The sequence below is a fragment of the Giraffa tippelskirchi genome, chromosome 9 (genome assembly GCF_054371585.1).
Source record: "Giraffa tippelskirchi isolate mGirTip1 chromosome 9, T2T-mGirTip1v1.2.pri, whole genome shotgun sequence".
NCBI classification, from domain to species: Eukaryota; Metazoa; Chordata; class Mammalia; order Artiodactyla; family Giraffidae; genus Giraffa; species Giraffa tippelskirchi.
In genome coordinates this window covers 42,331,197-42,346,934 of record NC_137283.1, presented here as the reverse complement: position 1 = coordinate 42,346,934, position 15,738 = coordinate 42,331,197, and the positions used below count along the sequence as shown (strand labels likewise).

At 49.0% G+C, this 15,738-nt stretch overlaps 1 protein-coding gene across 7 annotated transcripts in view; it reads right to left on the bottom strand.

Moving 5' to 3' along the window:
* ARHGEF3 (Rho guanine nucleotide exchange factor 3) overlaps positions 1 to 15,738 on the bottom strand; it is a 331,638-nt gene that overhangs the window by 308,271 nt on the left and 7,629 nt on the right. Inside the window, exon 1 of one of the 7 annotated variants that reach the window (XM_081524827.1) lies at positions 9,063 to 9,168. The exons of 1 other annotated variant lie outside the window; for it this stretch is intronic. The gene's annotated coding sequence lies outside the window, so the exon portion shown is untranslated. Of the gene's footprint in view, positions 1 to 7,987; positions 8,518 to 8,823; positions 9,169 to 15,738 lie in introns of those variants that run through there. 5 more of the 7 variants (XM_081524824.1, XM_081524826.1, XM_081524825.1 and 2 more) reach the window with 5 other exon arrangements.

Below are 15,738 nucleotides of genomic sequence, written 5' to 3'. Positions count from 1 at the left end.
GTCCAGGGGGTCGCTAAGAGTCAGACACGACTGAGCGACTTCACTTTCACCTTTCATGCACTGGAGAAGGAAATGGCAACCCACTCTGATATTCTTGCCTGGAGAATCCCAGGGACGGCGGAGCCTGGTGGGCTGCCGTCTATGGGGTCGCACAGAGTCGGACACGACTGAAGCGACTTAGCAGCAGCAGCAGATCTTCGACAAAGAACAAAGGCAGTACAATGCGGCAAGGACCATCTTTTCAACAAATGGTGCTGAAACAACTGAATGTTCACATACAAAAAGAAAAATCTAGACATAGACATCACATCCATCACAAAAATTAACTCAAGATATATCACAGACCTTGTAAAATGCAAATGTCTGAAACTCCGAAAAAATAAAACAGCAGAAAACCTAGAATACCTTGTAATGGTGATGACTTTATAGATCCAACACCAAAAACACAATTCATGAAAGAAATAATTAATAACCTGGACTTCATAAAGTTAAAAAAATTTCTGCTCTGCAATAGATAATACCAAGAGTAAAAGAAGATAAGCCACAGAGTGGGAGAAAGTATTTGTGAAAGACACAAGTGATAAAGGACTATTACACAAAATATACCAAGAACTCTTAAAACTGAATAATAAGAAACAATCTGAATGAAAAATGGCCCAAAGACCTTAAAAGACACCTCAACAAAGAAGATACACACATGGCAAGTAAGCATAGGAAAAGATGCTACATATCATCATCTGACAACAGGGAAACATAAAGTAAAATAGCAAGGAGGATACCATTACATACCTATGGCAATGGCTAAAATCCAAAATACTAACAACACTAAATGCTGACTAGCAGGTGGAGCAACAGGCACTCTCTCATATACTGTTGGTGGGAATGCAAAATGGTACAGCCACTTTGGGAGACAGTTTGAAGGTTTCTTAAAAAACTAAACACACTGGAGCTTCCCTGGTGATCTGGGGGTTAAGAATCTATCTGCTAGTGCAGGGGACGTGGATCGATCCCTGGATTGATCCCTGGTCTGGGAAGATCCCATGTGCTGCAGAACAAAGCCCGTGCGCCACAACTTCTGAGCCCTTGCTCTGGAGCACACTCCAGCCACACCTACTGAAGACAGACAACTGAAGGCCATGTGCCTAAAGCCCATGCTGACAACGAGAGAAATCACTGCAATGAGAAGCCCATGCACCGCAGCGAGGAGCATTCCCAGCTCACCACAATTAGAGAAAGACCGCGTGGAGCAATAAGGACCCAGCACAGCCAAAAACAAAAACTAAGGACACCCTTATCAGTGAGCCACTCCCTGGTGTTTACCCAAAAGAGCTGAAAGCTTATGCCCACACAAAAACCTGCACAGAGATGTTTATAGAGGCTTTATTCATAATTTTCAGTACTTGGAAGCAACCAAGATGGCCTTCAGTAGGTAAAGGGAAAAATAAACTGGGATACACCTAGACAAAGGGACGTCATTCAGCACTAAAAATGTGCTACCAATTCATGAAAAGACATGGGAAATCTTAAATTCATATTACTAAGGGAAAGAAGCCAAAACGAGAAGGATACACCATGTACGATTCCAACAGTATGACATTCTAGAAAAGGCAAAACTGTGCAGACAACAAAAAGACCAGTGAATACGGCAGGGGTGGAGGAAGGTATAAACAGGTAGAGCACAGAGGGTTTTTACAGTAGTGAAATATTCTGCATGATATTGTTAAGATGGATATACGTCATTGTACATCTACCCAAATCCACTGAAAGTAGAATACCAAGAGTGATGAGCCCTTAGGCAAACTATAGAATTTAGATGTTCATTAAGTGCCACTGCAAGTTCATCCTTGGTGATGAATGTAGCATTCCGGTGAGCGATGCTGATAATAATGGGGGCTAGGCATGTGTGGGAGCAGGGAGCAAGGGGAAAATCTCTGTACCCTCCTCTCAATTTTATTATAAACTCGAAACTGTTCTAAAAAATAAAGTTAAAAAACATATTTAACACCCCTAGCCATAAGGAAAATGAAAATCAAAACCACAACGAGATCACTTCACCTGCGCTAGAACGGCAATGATCAAGAAGATGAACAGTGGTAAACATCGGTGAGGATGTGGAGTAATTGGAGCCTTTACACACTGCTGGTGGGACTGCAGAATGGTACAGCCACAAGACAAACATTCGGCAGTTCCTCAAAATGTTAATCATTGAGTCACCATATGACCTGCAATTCCACTGCTTGGTATATACCTAAGAGAAGTGAAAATCCATTTCCACATAAATTTGTACACTCTTCCAGGGGAAGGTGAGAGCCAGGGCAGATAAAAACAAGAGGGCATATGGACAGAGAAGGTGCTCTTGGACACATGGTTAAATGGAAAAAAAAAAAAAAAAAAAACAAGACCAGAGAAGAATACATACAAAATAAGTGATTATGTTGCTGCTGCTGCTGCTAAGTCACTTCAGTCGTGTCCGACTCTGTGCGACCCCATAGACGGCAGCCCACCAGGCTCCACCATCCCTGGGATTATCCAGTCAAGAATATTGGAGTGGGTTGCCATTTCCTTCTCCAGTGCATGAAAGGGAAAAGCGAAAGCGAAGTCGCTCAGTCGTGTCCGACTCTTAGAGACCCCATGGACTGTAGCCTATCAGGCTCCTCTGTCCATGGGATTTTCCAGGCACGAGTACTGGAGTGGGGTGCCATTGACTAGCCTTTTAAAAAAATACACACAGGTACAAACTTGTTATGTAAGACTGTAAGAGAAATACACAGCCAGTTGATCATAAATGTTCTTTCTGGATGTAAGCCTGGGATGAGGGAGGTGGAACTGCATTATTTACTCTACAATTTCTGATTTGCTTGCTTTTCTGTGTATTAAGAAATAATCAGGGCATGCCATGCAAAAGAGAATTTTTCTAGCCAAAACAGAAGAAAAAGGAAGAGGCCACTGGAGTTGGGTAGTGAGGAAATCTGTGAAAGTGGACAAGAGCGAAAGAGCATCCCAAGTAGTGGGAATAGCAGGAGCAAAGATTTGAAAGTGGAAAAGCTTCTGGGGTGTTTGGGGGATGTCAGGTTCATTCTATTACAGGAACCAGTAGGGACATGGGGTGAAGGTGAATCAGAACAGTGAGTTGAAGCAGCCAAGTTCCAAAGGTGTCATGTGCCCCTCAGAGATTGACGGCCACGAGGACGTGGGGTACTGCTGGGAGAGAATGGGGGGTTATAATTGGGCAAGAGGTCTCGGCAGCAGTTCAGCTTGGCCTCTGTCTCACCATAAACTGATTGCCAACTCCATTATCCAGATTTGTCTAATAAGATGGTCTCCAAAAAGAATAACATCCACACCACTGAAGTCCCCAAATCTGAATGAAGAACTTCCAGTGTGTCTGAGCATACCTTTTCGACAGGAGCACGAAGAAGTGATAGAGTGACCTGGGTCAATCCTAAGTACCAGATGATGACCCCAGCAAGCCCCCCCCCCAACATGCGGGCTGTGATGGGGGTAAGCACTTTGCAAATATCTTTTCAATTAATCCTCAGAGCAAAATTCTGAGGTACAGGCAAGCACTACCTCACTTTACAGATGGGCAAACAGGCTTGGGGGCTTCCCTGGTGGCTCAGATGGTAAAGCGACTGCCTGCAATGTGAGAGACCTGGCTTCAATCCCTGGGTTGGGAAGATCTCCTGGAGAAGGAAATGGCAACCCACTTCAGTACTCTTGCCTGGAATATTCCATGGATGGAGAGCCTGATAGGCTACAGTCCATGAGATTGCAAAGAGTTGGACATGACTGAGCAACTTCACTGGTTCACTGAAACAGGCTTAGAGAGGTTAAGCACCTTGTCCAAGGTCACTCCCTTGGTTAACACTGAAGCAGAGACTGGAACACAAGACCCTAACTCCCATCTCTACAACCTCCAGACATTTCAATCTGCTTCAAAGCCAAGTCAGTACTCCGCTCCAGTTTCCAGGAAAATATTATGGAGCTCAGAATTGGAGTTGAATTCAGAGCTTGGGGTTCTACCAGCAAATTCAAACCCATAAAGTTACTATATGCTGGCTGGAAATGGAGGTGTTGGGATAAGGAGCCAAGTTGGACTGGTAACTAACTAGCTTGCTCTTTAGCTGGCTGAGCCAGGAGAGACACCAAGCTGCCTCCTCTGTCCTCCAACTCTGGCCACGAGCCCCAGCCTCTCTTTCTGAGCATTCCTGTTTTGACTTGGGACCCATGTCCAGTTCTGCCCTGAAAACTTGTGCTTCACCTTGAAAAAGTCAGGAGACACCTGGGAAATGAAAGTGATCACCTCCTCTAGCCTTGTTACTCCATGGCCACCAGAGACTCTGGCGCACCCACCAAATGTCCCAACAAGCCCTCACTGAGCCAGGGGCTGAGCACTCGCTCCGCCACCCAGAGCTGACATTCCAGGGATGTGCACCCAAGAGAGGCCTAAGATACTTAAAACACCTCTCTCTCTTCATGTCACTGAACAGATATTCAGGAAGATTCTCTTCACCTCCATCTCTCTCAGTACAACTGACGAGAGGCCCAAGAAGACACACAGTTGGCAAGTTATTCATCACTCCACATCTCCGTTTTCTGGTCTGGAAAATGAGGGTATGTGACACACATAGATGTATTAAGATGTTGGTGCAGGGCTCAGCGGCACAAGGCCCAGCCATTCAGATTAACTGGCATTTACTGAAGGCTGCTACGTTCGTTCCTTTTCCACGGTATATTCCAACACACACACACAGACACACACACAGACACACAGACACACACACACAGACACACAGACACACACACACACACACACAGAGCTATAACCAATGAGAATCTTGCATCAAGCCCCCAAGGTTCATGCTCATTGCCCAGGCAGCAGTTTCAGGAACATCACTTCTCCAGGTCCCACCCTCTAGAAAAGAAAGACACAAGCCTTCTGGTCAACCAGGAGCGCACACATTGCTGAGATCTTACTCTAGCCACCTGCTAAGATCTGGAGAGAGGGTGGGGGATGTTCTGCCCATATTGCCTCATTTCCTCTCTCCCTTCCCCAGGGAGACAGACCATATCCATATGTACAGAGTGGTCTTCCCCAAGACACCCACATGGCTGCTCCCTCTTTCAAATGAGTTTCCCCTCAAATGCTGCTTCCTCAGAGAAGCAACTCTGCCTCCGTCCCAGCTACTCTGAATCCCCTTACCCAGTTTCACCTTCTTCATCACACTGGCCACACCCCTTGGCATCTTAGCATAGGTCTAGTTGTCTATTACCCATCTTCACCCCTGCGATGTGAACTCTGAAGGGAGAAGCGGTGTTCGTTTCCTTGATGGCTGTGTGTCCAGTGCCAGGGCACTCCCTCCATAAGTGATTCTTGAATAAGTGAAGTAAATTAGCTGAGCTAAGTGGCTAAGGTACATGGGGAAAAAAGCAAAGTTTTCCTCCAAACCTCTCCACAGTGGACCCCGCTCCACTCACCACACTGGTGACCTCCCGCAGAAACTGGAACTTACTCAATAAATTAGAATCATATATATAAACATTTTGTTTTCACTCAAGTTTCAACCTGTTTGTGTGAGGTGATATGAATCAGGCGATATCCTTACAAACCATCAAGGTAATGGGTCCAAGGATTAATCTTTTAAAAATATAGCTAGGACTATAATTAATAAACTGATTGAGGAATTAACTGGACAAATCTCAAAGAAGAACAAAAAGAATGAAAGAAACAGAGCCCCATACCTCACAGCCACCCACCCCTGCTGCCCAGTGAGTTACAGGAGCCTGAACGATAGAGCTTGGCCTCGAAGGTTTCCAGACACTGCAGTGTTCTTTGATGCCTCTTCGCCTCAGGCTCCCTCCAGTGACTTCTGATTCAGGAGCACACACTGCGTTCTGGTCGGGGCTCAGGAACATTGGTGACGGCAGAGAAATAGAGGCAGCTCACTGGGATGGATGGTGATGGAGGAAAGGATCCGGACGCAACATGGACCAGAAAAACTGGAGCAGTAGCATGCACCTCTCCTCATCGTCCGAGGGGGTATGGGGATGACATCCCCTTCTCTGCATCCCACATCGTTCTCTGACAGGAATAGGCTCTCTCAGGAGGCAACGAGTTCCCTTCACTGGAGGATCCAAGCTTGGGTTAAGCAGTAACTAGGAGGAGGTGCTGTGGAGATGGTTTAGACTGCAGGCTGAACTATGTGACCTCAAAGGTCACGCTGTAGACTGGCATTCCTATTGGCCAGTTCCTTTGCATTTCACGACTCCTAAACCTCTCCAGCCTCCACAAGCCTCCCTTAGTGGATACTCAATTCGCGCTGTCCCTTACAGACATTTAGTGAGCACTTACTGTGGGCCAGGGGCCAGAGTGGAGCAGGGACAAGGGCAACAGGATTCTATGTTCTTCTGGGTGGACGAAGACAACAAACCCATGAGCAGATACATGAGGAAAACCATTTGAGGCAAGCTCCAAGAGTAAAATACAATAGGGGAATACGGGACTTCCCCGGTGGTGCAGAGGATACAAATCCGCCTGCCAATGCAGGGGATCCCTAGTCTGGGAAGATCCCACATGCTGCAGAGCAGCTAAGCCCATGTGCCACAACTCCTGAACCCACACACCTAGAGCCCATGCTCTGCAACAAGAGAAGCCACTGCAATAAGCCTGCACACTGCAACTAGAGAGTAGTCCTCTCTCTCTCTGTGACTAGAGAAAGTCCTCACACAGCAACAAAGACCGAGTGCAACCAAAAATAAAATTAATTTTAAAAAATGGGGAAACATGACAGAAACTGACAGAGAAGGGGCTGCTCTGGACAAAGTTGTCAGGGGAAACTTTTCTACAGAGGAAACATCTGAGCTAAATGGCACGAAACTGCCAGACATGAGAAAAGGTGGTGAAAGAGTGTGCTCAGCAGAAGGAAAAGCATGTGCAAAAGAGAAGTCTGAGAAGTCTCCTGACAAGTTGAGTTCAAATATTCATCAACTGCACCCTATCCTAAAGGCCCCACCACAAGCCCTAAACACATATTTCCCCTCACCCCCACCTGCCTTCTTTCCCTACTGACTTCTTTATCAGATTTTCTCACGTCAAGGCAGAGCTGATTTGACTCTGAACTTTCCACTGGCAAGTGTGCTCTGAGCAAGGGCACAAAGGAGTATGTGTGCACCTCTACCTACAGGGACAGAGGTAATGCTGACATCTTGACTCCATAAAAAAGTGGGCCTGTCTTGTATAGGGAACCATAACTCCCATCTTCCCACCTGGGGTTCAGGGCCCACATTTGGGAGATGAGGGCCTTTTGTAGAATACGATGTAAAGAGAACCCTCTGAAAAACTACACACCTGTGCTCCAAGCATGTCATGTGTATTTCAGAAGGTTCTTAGAGCCCCAGGTTCAGAACGTCTGTCTGTGGTTCCCACCGTTACAAGAAAAAACTAAACTGGTTCAGCCCAGGAGCACCCCACTGATGGAAGGGACAACCTGTTAGAGGTGAATAAATGAAAGAGAGGGGACAAGATCAGTTCCTCAGACCCATAAGTAGACTCCCACACTATCTCTTCTATGTCTGATAGAAGATGTCAGCCTGTCAGGGGGACCAAGGCCTGAAGAAGTCCTAGTGAAACCTTATCCACTCCACTCCAGCGAGGGAAACATCCCACAGCACTCCAGAGCCTCCAGAGAAGGTCCAAGACCCCATTTTCCAGGACTGTCCTTGACAAAGGTCATCTGTAATCTCACATTCTGAGATAACATTTCGAACAAGGCTGGTTAAGCATAGGAAGTGTTAATGCAAAGCCCAAGTGTTTCAAGGCGGAAGGGGACACCACAGCTACTGTGTAAATAATTCAGGTCCTTATCAGGAAACGGGGAAGTGTGGAGAGCTTGCTCACCTAGCTCACTGCGGAGTTAAGGATGGGGGTGCTCTGTTAATGTCAGTCAAAATAGTAACAAGAAAGGCAGTTAACCGAGGGAGAACTTACCTTGCACCAGGCACTACAATAAAAACTTAAATCTTACACAACCTTTTAAGGTTTGTACTATTATCATCTCCACTATACGGATGAGGACACTGAGGCATGAGCAGGCGAAGTAACCTGCGCAAGACTACACAGCTGACGCCCAGTCATAGCAAAACTCTTCCACACCCTAGGGTAGAAGGTGATAACACCGGGGCAGTGCATGAAGTGCTTAAAAATAAGTTTCTGATAGTTCACCCAAGACAACCACCGCTTGGCAGTTCTCGCATCCTTGCCCAGTCCTGGAGGCAAGCTGGTTTAGGCATTAAATGGAGAGCCCTCGAGGAACAAGCCACTCAGTTTCATCAACGTTTAAGCCCTTGATGAGGCCGCTGATACAGCAAGCGCGGTTCTTCCTCGTGGCAAAGGAACTTCCATGGGAACTCGACTCAGTAAAAACTTCCACACTCAGAAAACGCTTGCTCCTCTCTGGCTACGAGGGCCCGAAGTTCGCCTTAACCCCACGGTGTCCGCCTCCCCCTCCTCTATCCCTGGATCCTCGAGCCGCTTAGTTTAAGCGGCAACGAGCACGGGGGCCCGAGGGGCCCGAAACCGCAGCCACCGCCCCGCGCGCCCAAAGCCGGGTTCCCCGCCTCGAAGTGACTGGTGGTGCTGCGACCCCCGACGAACGCGCCCGAGGGGAAGACACGTGGAGGGAAAGGGGCTGCACTCCAAGACAGGTGGCACCTCCCTCCCCGGAAGTGGGTCCGGGAACTTTTAGCCCAAGAGCTACCAGAGGGTCGAAGTCAGGGTCTCCGGCGGAGCGGCGGCTGGTCGGCGCTGGTCTTGGCATCGCCTACCTGTGCCGCGTCCAGGGTTCCCCTGAGCGTTCAGGGTGCCTGGAGCCAGGAGCGCACACTCTGCTGCGGGCGCCGGGATGGAGCGAGGGCGGCTTGGAGGTGGGGACTAGCTCCGGCTTGGTGGGTGAAGGAGAGGAACCAGCCCGGGAAAGCCTTCCGCCCCAGAGTGTCTAGCAGGGTCTGCAGCCTGGGAAGGTCTAGCGGAGTAGCGGGGCTCCAGGCCAGCCGCCCACACTCACCTCGGCTCCCAGCACGGGATCGACCCGCGGGGCTGCCGCGCGCACCGAGGCTACGACTCCAGCGGCGGCGGCTACGGGGGCGGATCCCCGCGGGCGGGGCGGGACCGGGGGCGGAGAGGCCTGGCCGGCCACGTGGGCGGGAGGCGGGTCGGGGACCCCAGCGGGCGCCAAGCCCGTTGGCGGGAAGCTCGGACTCAGTCACGCTTGGCCGCTGCTCAGCACTTCCCACTCCGCACCCTGCCGGGGTCCCAGGGAAGGCTGGGGACGAAGAAGGGGAGACCTGGACCCCGGGGCATGCCCAGCACATATTTGGGAGATAATTTACTGGGTCCGGGAAACGGTGCGCAGGCCCCCGAATCCCACTCCCCCGAGGGTGGCTCCAGGGATCTGTATCCCAACGAGAGGGGGCTGTGGCGACTCCCGAGCCATGGGCAGCAGGAGCTGCCCGGGCGGGCCAGGGCCCGGGTCAGCGCTTGGAGCTCCAGCCTCGCTTACCAGGCTGAACTTGGGCGTGTCTGGTCCTGCCCAAGCCTCACTTTCCCCGACCGTGGGGGTGCAAATAAAGACGAATCCCCGCGCGCCCATTAGGTTCTCAGGAAACACGTTTGTGGGCAGATGCTGAGCTTGAAAGAGCAGCAGCCAGCAGTGTGGCCTGGGTCTTTCGCCGAAATAGACGTAAGAATCTAAATACTAAAAGCATTTTCTGTACTCATTCATCCATTCAACAGATTAAATTCTTCCAGTCCTCAGGACCCCATAAAGTCAGGAATAAAAAATATCCCTACACACTAGTTATGAGCTCTTATGAAGTACAAACCATGATGATAAAATGTTCATCAGCTGCTTTCATGTGCCTGGCGAGGACTTCAGGTGCTTGATCTACTTGCACGTTCACAACAGCCTTGTGAAGTGTATGGCTTGTATGGGCCGTCTCAGAAACTGAAGCTTAGAAAGGTGAAGCCAGCCTCCAGGTCAGAGGAGAAAGCACCAGTTCCAGGGCTAAGTTTCTCTGCAGCCATACCTCCAGTAAACCTGCGATCAGGCTCTGAGTGGACCTCCTCACTTTCTCCATGGGGGAGCTCTAACCCCCACCCCCTCATTCCACCTCACAAGGGGGAGGGGGCCGTTGAGGGTTTCCCAGGAGGGACCTGCCCTGGCAGCAGCAGCTGGGATGTAAATCTCCCAGCCCAGGCACCACCCCCCACACACACACCATCACCAGAACCAGGTGTTCAGACCTTCATCTGCCACAGATGAGACTTCCTTTATTGCAAATTCCTGTCTCTCCTTTGCAGGCACTTAGCCTCCTAAGGCTGTGTGACCTCTTCCTAGACCACAGCCCACCTTCCGGGCCAGAAACTGACCAATTTTGAGCAAAGGAACTTTCATTCCAACAGGGGCAACTTCATTCCACTACACCTTGACCCCAATCCCAGTGCCTCATGACCCATCCCTTTCCTGTGTAAGGATCACACACCCTCTCCAGGACTCCATTTCCAAGGCCAAAACCTATATCCAGATCCCTAGTCCTCAACCTTTTCTTCCAAACCTCTTGTTACTCTCCCTCCTCCACACGGTGGAAGATCACTTACTACAGCCAGCCATGTTTATTAGGTAATAATAAAGGGCTTCCACTCCCTCAGCAACCCAGAGCTCGGCAGGCACTTCTGCCCCACAAGTCGACACCTGGTGCTCTACTCAGGCGGTGTTGTCCGAGATAAAATTTCTATTTCTGTTAGATTCCATTTAATGATTGGAGCATCTGCTACATGCCACAGACCATGCCAGACTCTGAACCTCAGCAGTGACTCTCACAAGACAGACAGACATAGTCCCTGACCCTATGGAGCTCACAGCTGATGTGGGAATAGTCAGAGCCATCACTGGGCAGGTTAGGGGACAGGACATGGTGAGAGACACACAAGGGAAGTGCTAGCCCAGATTCGAGCATGGGAAGCCTTCCTGTGGGATGTGGGGCGACCAGGCTGGAGAGGACAGACGTGGAAGCCCAGAGGTGGGAGAGCACAGGGCACCCTTCTGGAAGCCCATGGAAAAGGGCCTTGATGGCCAAGGTGACACACTAGACCTTGACCATGGAAAGGTCCAGGCAGAGGTGATGGGACTCCATGGCTGCTGAGTGAGGAATGGATGCAGTGGGTCAAAGTCTCCCAGACACAGCAAAGGCAATGTGCGTGTTGACTATTACTGGAGATGCACGCCTCAGTTTCCTTTGTTTTTCAATTCCGGGTGTCCAGAGATCAGAACAGATCTGCAGGAATATGTAGACCAGAAACAAATCTGTGTAAACCCACAATGGTTTATATGCAATGCCCCATCACCTCCCACCTACTCATGTTTTGGCCCTGCCAGGGGGAGGGTAAGGAGGACTTGGCTCCTGGACTCAGATTAGGCAACTGTTGGGGAAGAGGTGATACACCCAAAGGGAGTCCTGTGGTGGGGTGTGTGAAGGGAATAAGCAGGAAATGTGGGTCACTATCCATGGAGTTTGAAAACATTGGAGAAGCCAGAAGATACTGATGATCAGCCACCTTTTCTCCTTGAAACAGTCAGTTCATGAGGGCTCATTCTTGAATTCAGCTCCATCTCCCCTAACTTTGCAAAACAAGGTAGAATAGGACCAAGGCTGTCACCTAAGTCATCAGTTGGGAAAGCTGGGGTGTCTACTGCAGGTCTCCACATGAAAGAGTGAGTGAAGAGCTATAACTGGTGCCAGGTAGGGAAGCAGGGGTGAGGGGCTGAGATGAGGCACCAGGGAGCACAGCTGGAGAAAGCCATCTCTTGAGAAGGCACAACAAGGACAAGGACGAGATGGAGACCACCAACCTGGCCATCGAGTGCCCACCAGGTACCTTTAACACTCGTCCTGTGAGATCACACATTTAAAACCCACTGATGATATAATACTATTAGTATGACCAGTGCTGAGAGAAATATTAAGAATAAGATAAAACCCACCCACAATCACACCACCCAGTAATCATTTCAGTTGCTCAGTCATGTCCAACTCTTTGTGATCCCATGGACTGCAGCACATCATGGTTCCCTGTCCATCGCCAACTCCTGGAGCTTGCTCAAACTCATGTCCATCAAGTCAGTGATGCCACCCAACCATCTCATCCTCTGTGGTCCCCTTCTCCTCCTGCCTTCAATCTTTCCCAGCATCAGGGTCTTTTACAATGAGTCAGTTCTTTGCATCAGGTGGCCAAAGTACTGGAGCTTCAGCTTCAGCATCAATCCTTCCAATGACTATTCAGGACTGATTTCCTTTAGGATTGACTGGCTGGATCTCCTTGCAGCCCAAGGGACTCTCAAGAGTCTTCTCCAACACCACAGTTCAAAAGCATCAATCCTTTGGCGCTCAGCTTTCTTTATAGTCTAATGCTCACATCCATACATGACTACTGGAAAACCATAGCTTTGACTAGACAGACCTTTGTCAGCAAAGTAATGTCTCTGCTTTTTAATATGCTGTCTAGGTTGGTCATAGCTTTTCTTCCAAGGAGCAAGAATCTTTTAATTTCATGGCTGCAGTCACCATCTGCTGTAATTTTGGAGCCAAAAATATAGTCTGTCACTGTTTCCACTGTTTCCCCATCTATTTGCCATGAAGTGATGGGACCAGATGCTATGATCTTAGTTTTCTGAATGTTGAGTTTTAAGCCAACTTTTTCACTCTCCTCTTTCACTTTCATCAAGAGGCTCTTTAGTTCCTCTTCACTTTGTCAGAAGGGTGGTGTCATCTGCGTACCTGAGGTTACTGATAACCAGCAACATCTACTGTTATTTTGTGTGCTTTTTTGTTTTCCATTTAACATATTGTGAGCCTTTTCCTTGTGATAAAATATTCTACAACATGACTGTTAAGAGCCGCCCGTTGGTCTGTGGTTTGAATGTGCCTCCTCTTATCAGCAGTCCTGACTGGTACCTGGTTTGATCCTCACTTCTTAGCATCAGGGATAATGCTTAGTGACGAAAATCTTTGCATAACTAACTTTGATACACAGTTCTGGTTATTTCTTACAGAGAAAATGCTAGAAGTGGATCACTGAAAGGAATATTCAAGTTTTCTGCCTTTAGCAATGTTCAGATGCGCCCCCCCCTACACACACACACACTTTATTTTGAAAGGTGTGGAGCATCCAGTTGATGAAGCAACACTAACCTTCTCCCCCAGGAGATGGTGACACCTGTGAAGGAGTAAGGGGTTCATCTCAGTGTTCAGACCTAAGCAATGTTCTGCAAGCAGCTAATACAGTAAAAGACTTTCTTTCTCTAAAAGCAAGTCCCATCTGCTCTCATAATCTGGGCTTGAGGAAGACCTGAGAAGCAAGACCAGGAGGTGGGGTGGAAAGGTAAGACAGGTGCTTCAGAGCAGGAAATTCCTGGGTTCAAATCCAATGTCGCCCTGCCCTGAAGGTGAGACGTTACCTAAGCCATGAACCCTGCTGGGAATATGGGACGCGCCCAGGTGGTAGCAGGTGTCCAACTCACAGAGGTGACTCTAATACACAACAGGTCATCACCAACCCTAAGTCTATAGTATGGAGACAGGACCCACAGGGAGTGCAAACTTGAGACAATGCAAGCCACTCGGGGGGGATGTGGGACATCCCAGTGGCCCTCAGCTCTGGAGATCATGGTAAGTGAATGGGTGTCTCACCCCAATTTGCAAAGCAGGAATAGATGCAGTTTACTCTTCTGGGAAGCTTTTGAAACTCACTAGCAACTGTTACTGCTTACCCTGATGACAACTGAGACAAGTGATGGCTGTGACCACTTGCCATGTGCCAGGCACTGGACTATCCGGACTATCCCCTCCATCTGCTTTATCCTCACAACCATACCATAGGCAGGTGCATTTTTATCCCCATAGACGGAGGAAACTGAGGACCAGGGAGATGAGGTAACTTGCCTGCTGACTGATCAGTGGTAGGGCTGGGGTCTCAAGCTGGTTAAAGAAGTAAATTCCAAGTCCAGCCTAGGTGGAAGGCATAAGCAAGGGGCACAGCCTGCCCTCAAGGAGCAGCTGGACTAGTGAGTAAGAGGGTCTGGCACATAAACATGGGAGCTGTTCCTGAAGGCGTGTGTCAGGACCTGAATGAGGGTGGACAGTGATCAAGGAAGGCCTGACTGCAAAGGATGGTTGGAGACTTCAAGAGGGGAAGGAAAAGTCTAGCACAGAAGGTCCAGGACAGGACCACACCAGGGAGGACCCTCAAATTCTGCTGTGGCGACAGAGAAGAAAGAGAAACACAGAGAAAAAGAGGTTGGCTAGAAGCCAGATAACAAGTTTGGGCTTCACTTCTGGGCTATTGGCAGTTTACAAGTAGCCATTTCCTGTAGTTGGTCCCAGCCAACTGCCTGCAGAACTGAGTCCTCCAGGAGACAGGGACTCCACTGTGGTCACTGAGGCCCTCTGCTACCCAGACCAGGGCTAACGGAGATATCTAGGGGATCACATTTTATCACTGTACATCCCTTAACCTGCCCCAGGTGACCACATCCCCAAAGGCAAGGGGGCTCACCGTGTACTGGGTTCTGTGACCATAACTCTGCTTAGGCTCACAGTCAAGCCTCACCTCAGCCCCATTTGGTACTGAGCTATTACTTATTTCCCAGATGTAGAAACAGTCCTGATCAGCTCAAGTGACCTGCTTGAGTCCCCCCAAAAGTGGCAGACTGAGATCTAAGTTCCGGGTACCTGAAACCAAAGCCCCACTTTAATCACAATGACTAAAAAATTTCGTCAAGAATGCACAATTCTATAACCGTGTGCAGGATCTTCAAGTACCTCAAACTTCAGGTACATAAACCAAAGGCAGGTCCTGCTTATTTCTGCCGTCACCAGTCACGCTTCGGCCTCTCTCTGCTGTGAGCTCCGCCTGGCCTGGCCTTGCCCAGCCTGGTGGGAAACGTCTACGCTTTGTCTGGGAGCTGCTGCCTGTCCCACTCCCTGGAATGTTTCTGACCAGCAAGATCAGGAAGAGCGGTCCTCATCCTAAGGACCATTACTCAGTCTGCGTCCCCTCCAGCTTCTAAAACTTGGGAAATTCCACCGACCACGAATTGGTCATCGGTTAGAGAAACAATCACTGCTTTTGTTCACAGCCAGAGCAGAGTGTGGTAATCCAGCACAGGGACCTTAAAGCAACAAATTCAGAAACATGTCTGTATCTCTATCAGAGCTGAAAGATGATCAGGGGAGAATGAGCCTAGTAAGTGGGACATAGTCAGATCTGAGAATCCAGTCAACTGCTACAGGCTATGTACAGTCAACTTTTAAGAATCCTGCCTTAGTTTAATTTTGTGAGGAGCACCTCCCCCTCCACAAGCCCCATGCCTTCCTTCCACAACAGTCACATGTAGACCCACTCTATTCTCTTAGGGAAAGAGATGATTTGACATAGCACCTGACAAAGGTGCTGCGCTCAAGCTCCTGGGCTGAAGCTCCTATCATCACGGAATTGTCTTCTACCCATGTCCATAGGGCCAACAAGTAGTCCAAAACCTGCCAACAAGTAGTCCAAAACCTGTTCTTCCACAGAATAAAAGCCACTATTTACCACACGGTTAGCACTTGCCAAGTGTGGCTGTGGGTGCTTCATAAACCCCAGCTCATTTAAGTCTTAGAAAAACCAAATGTGGTGGGAATCAG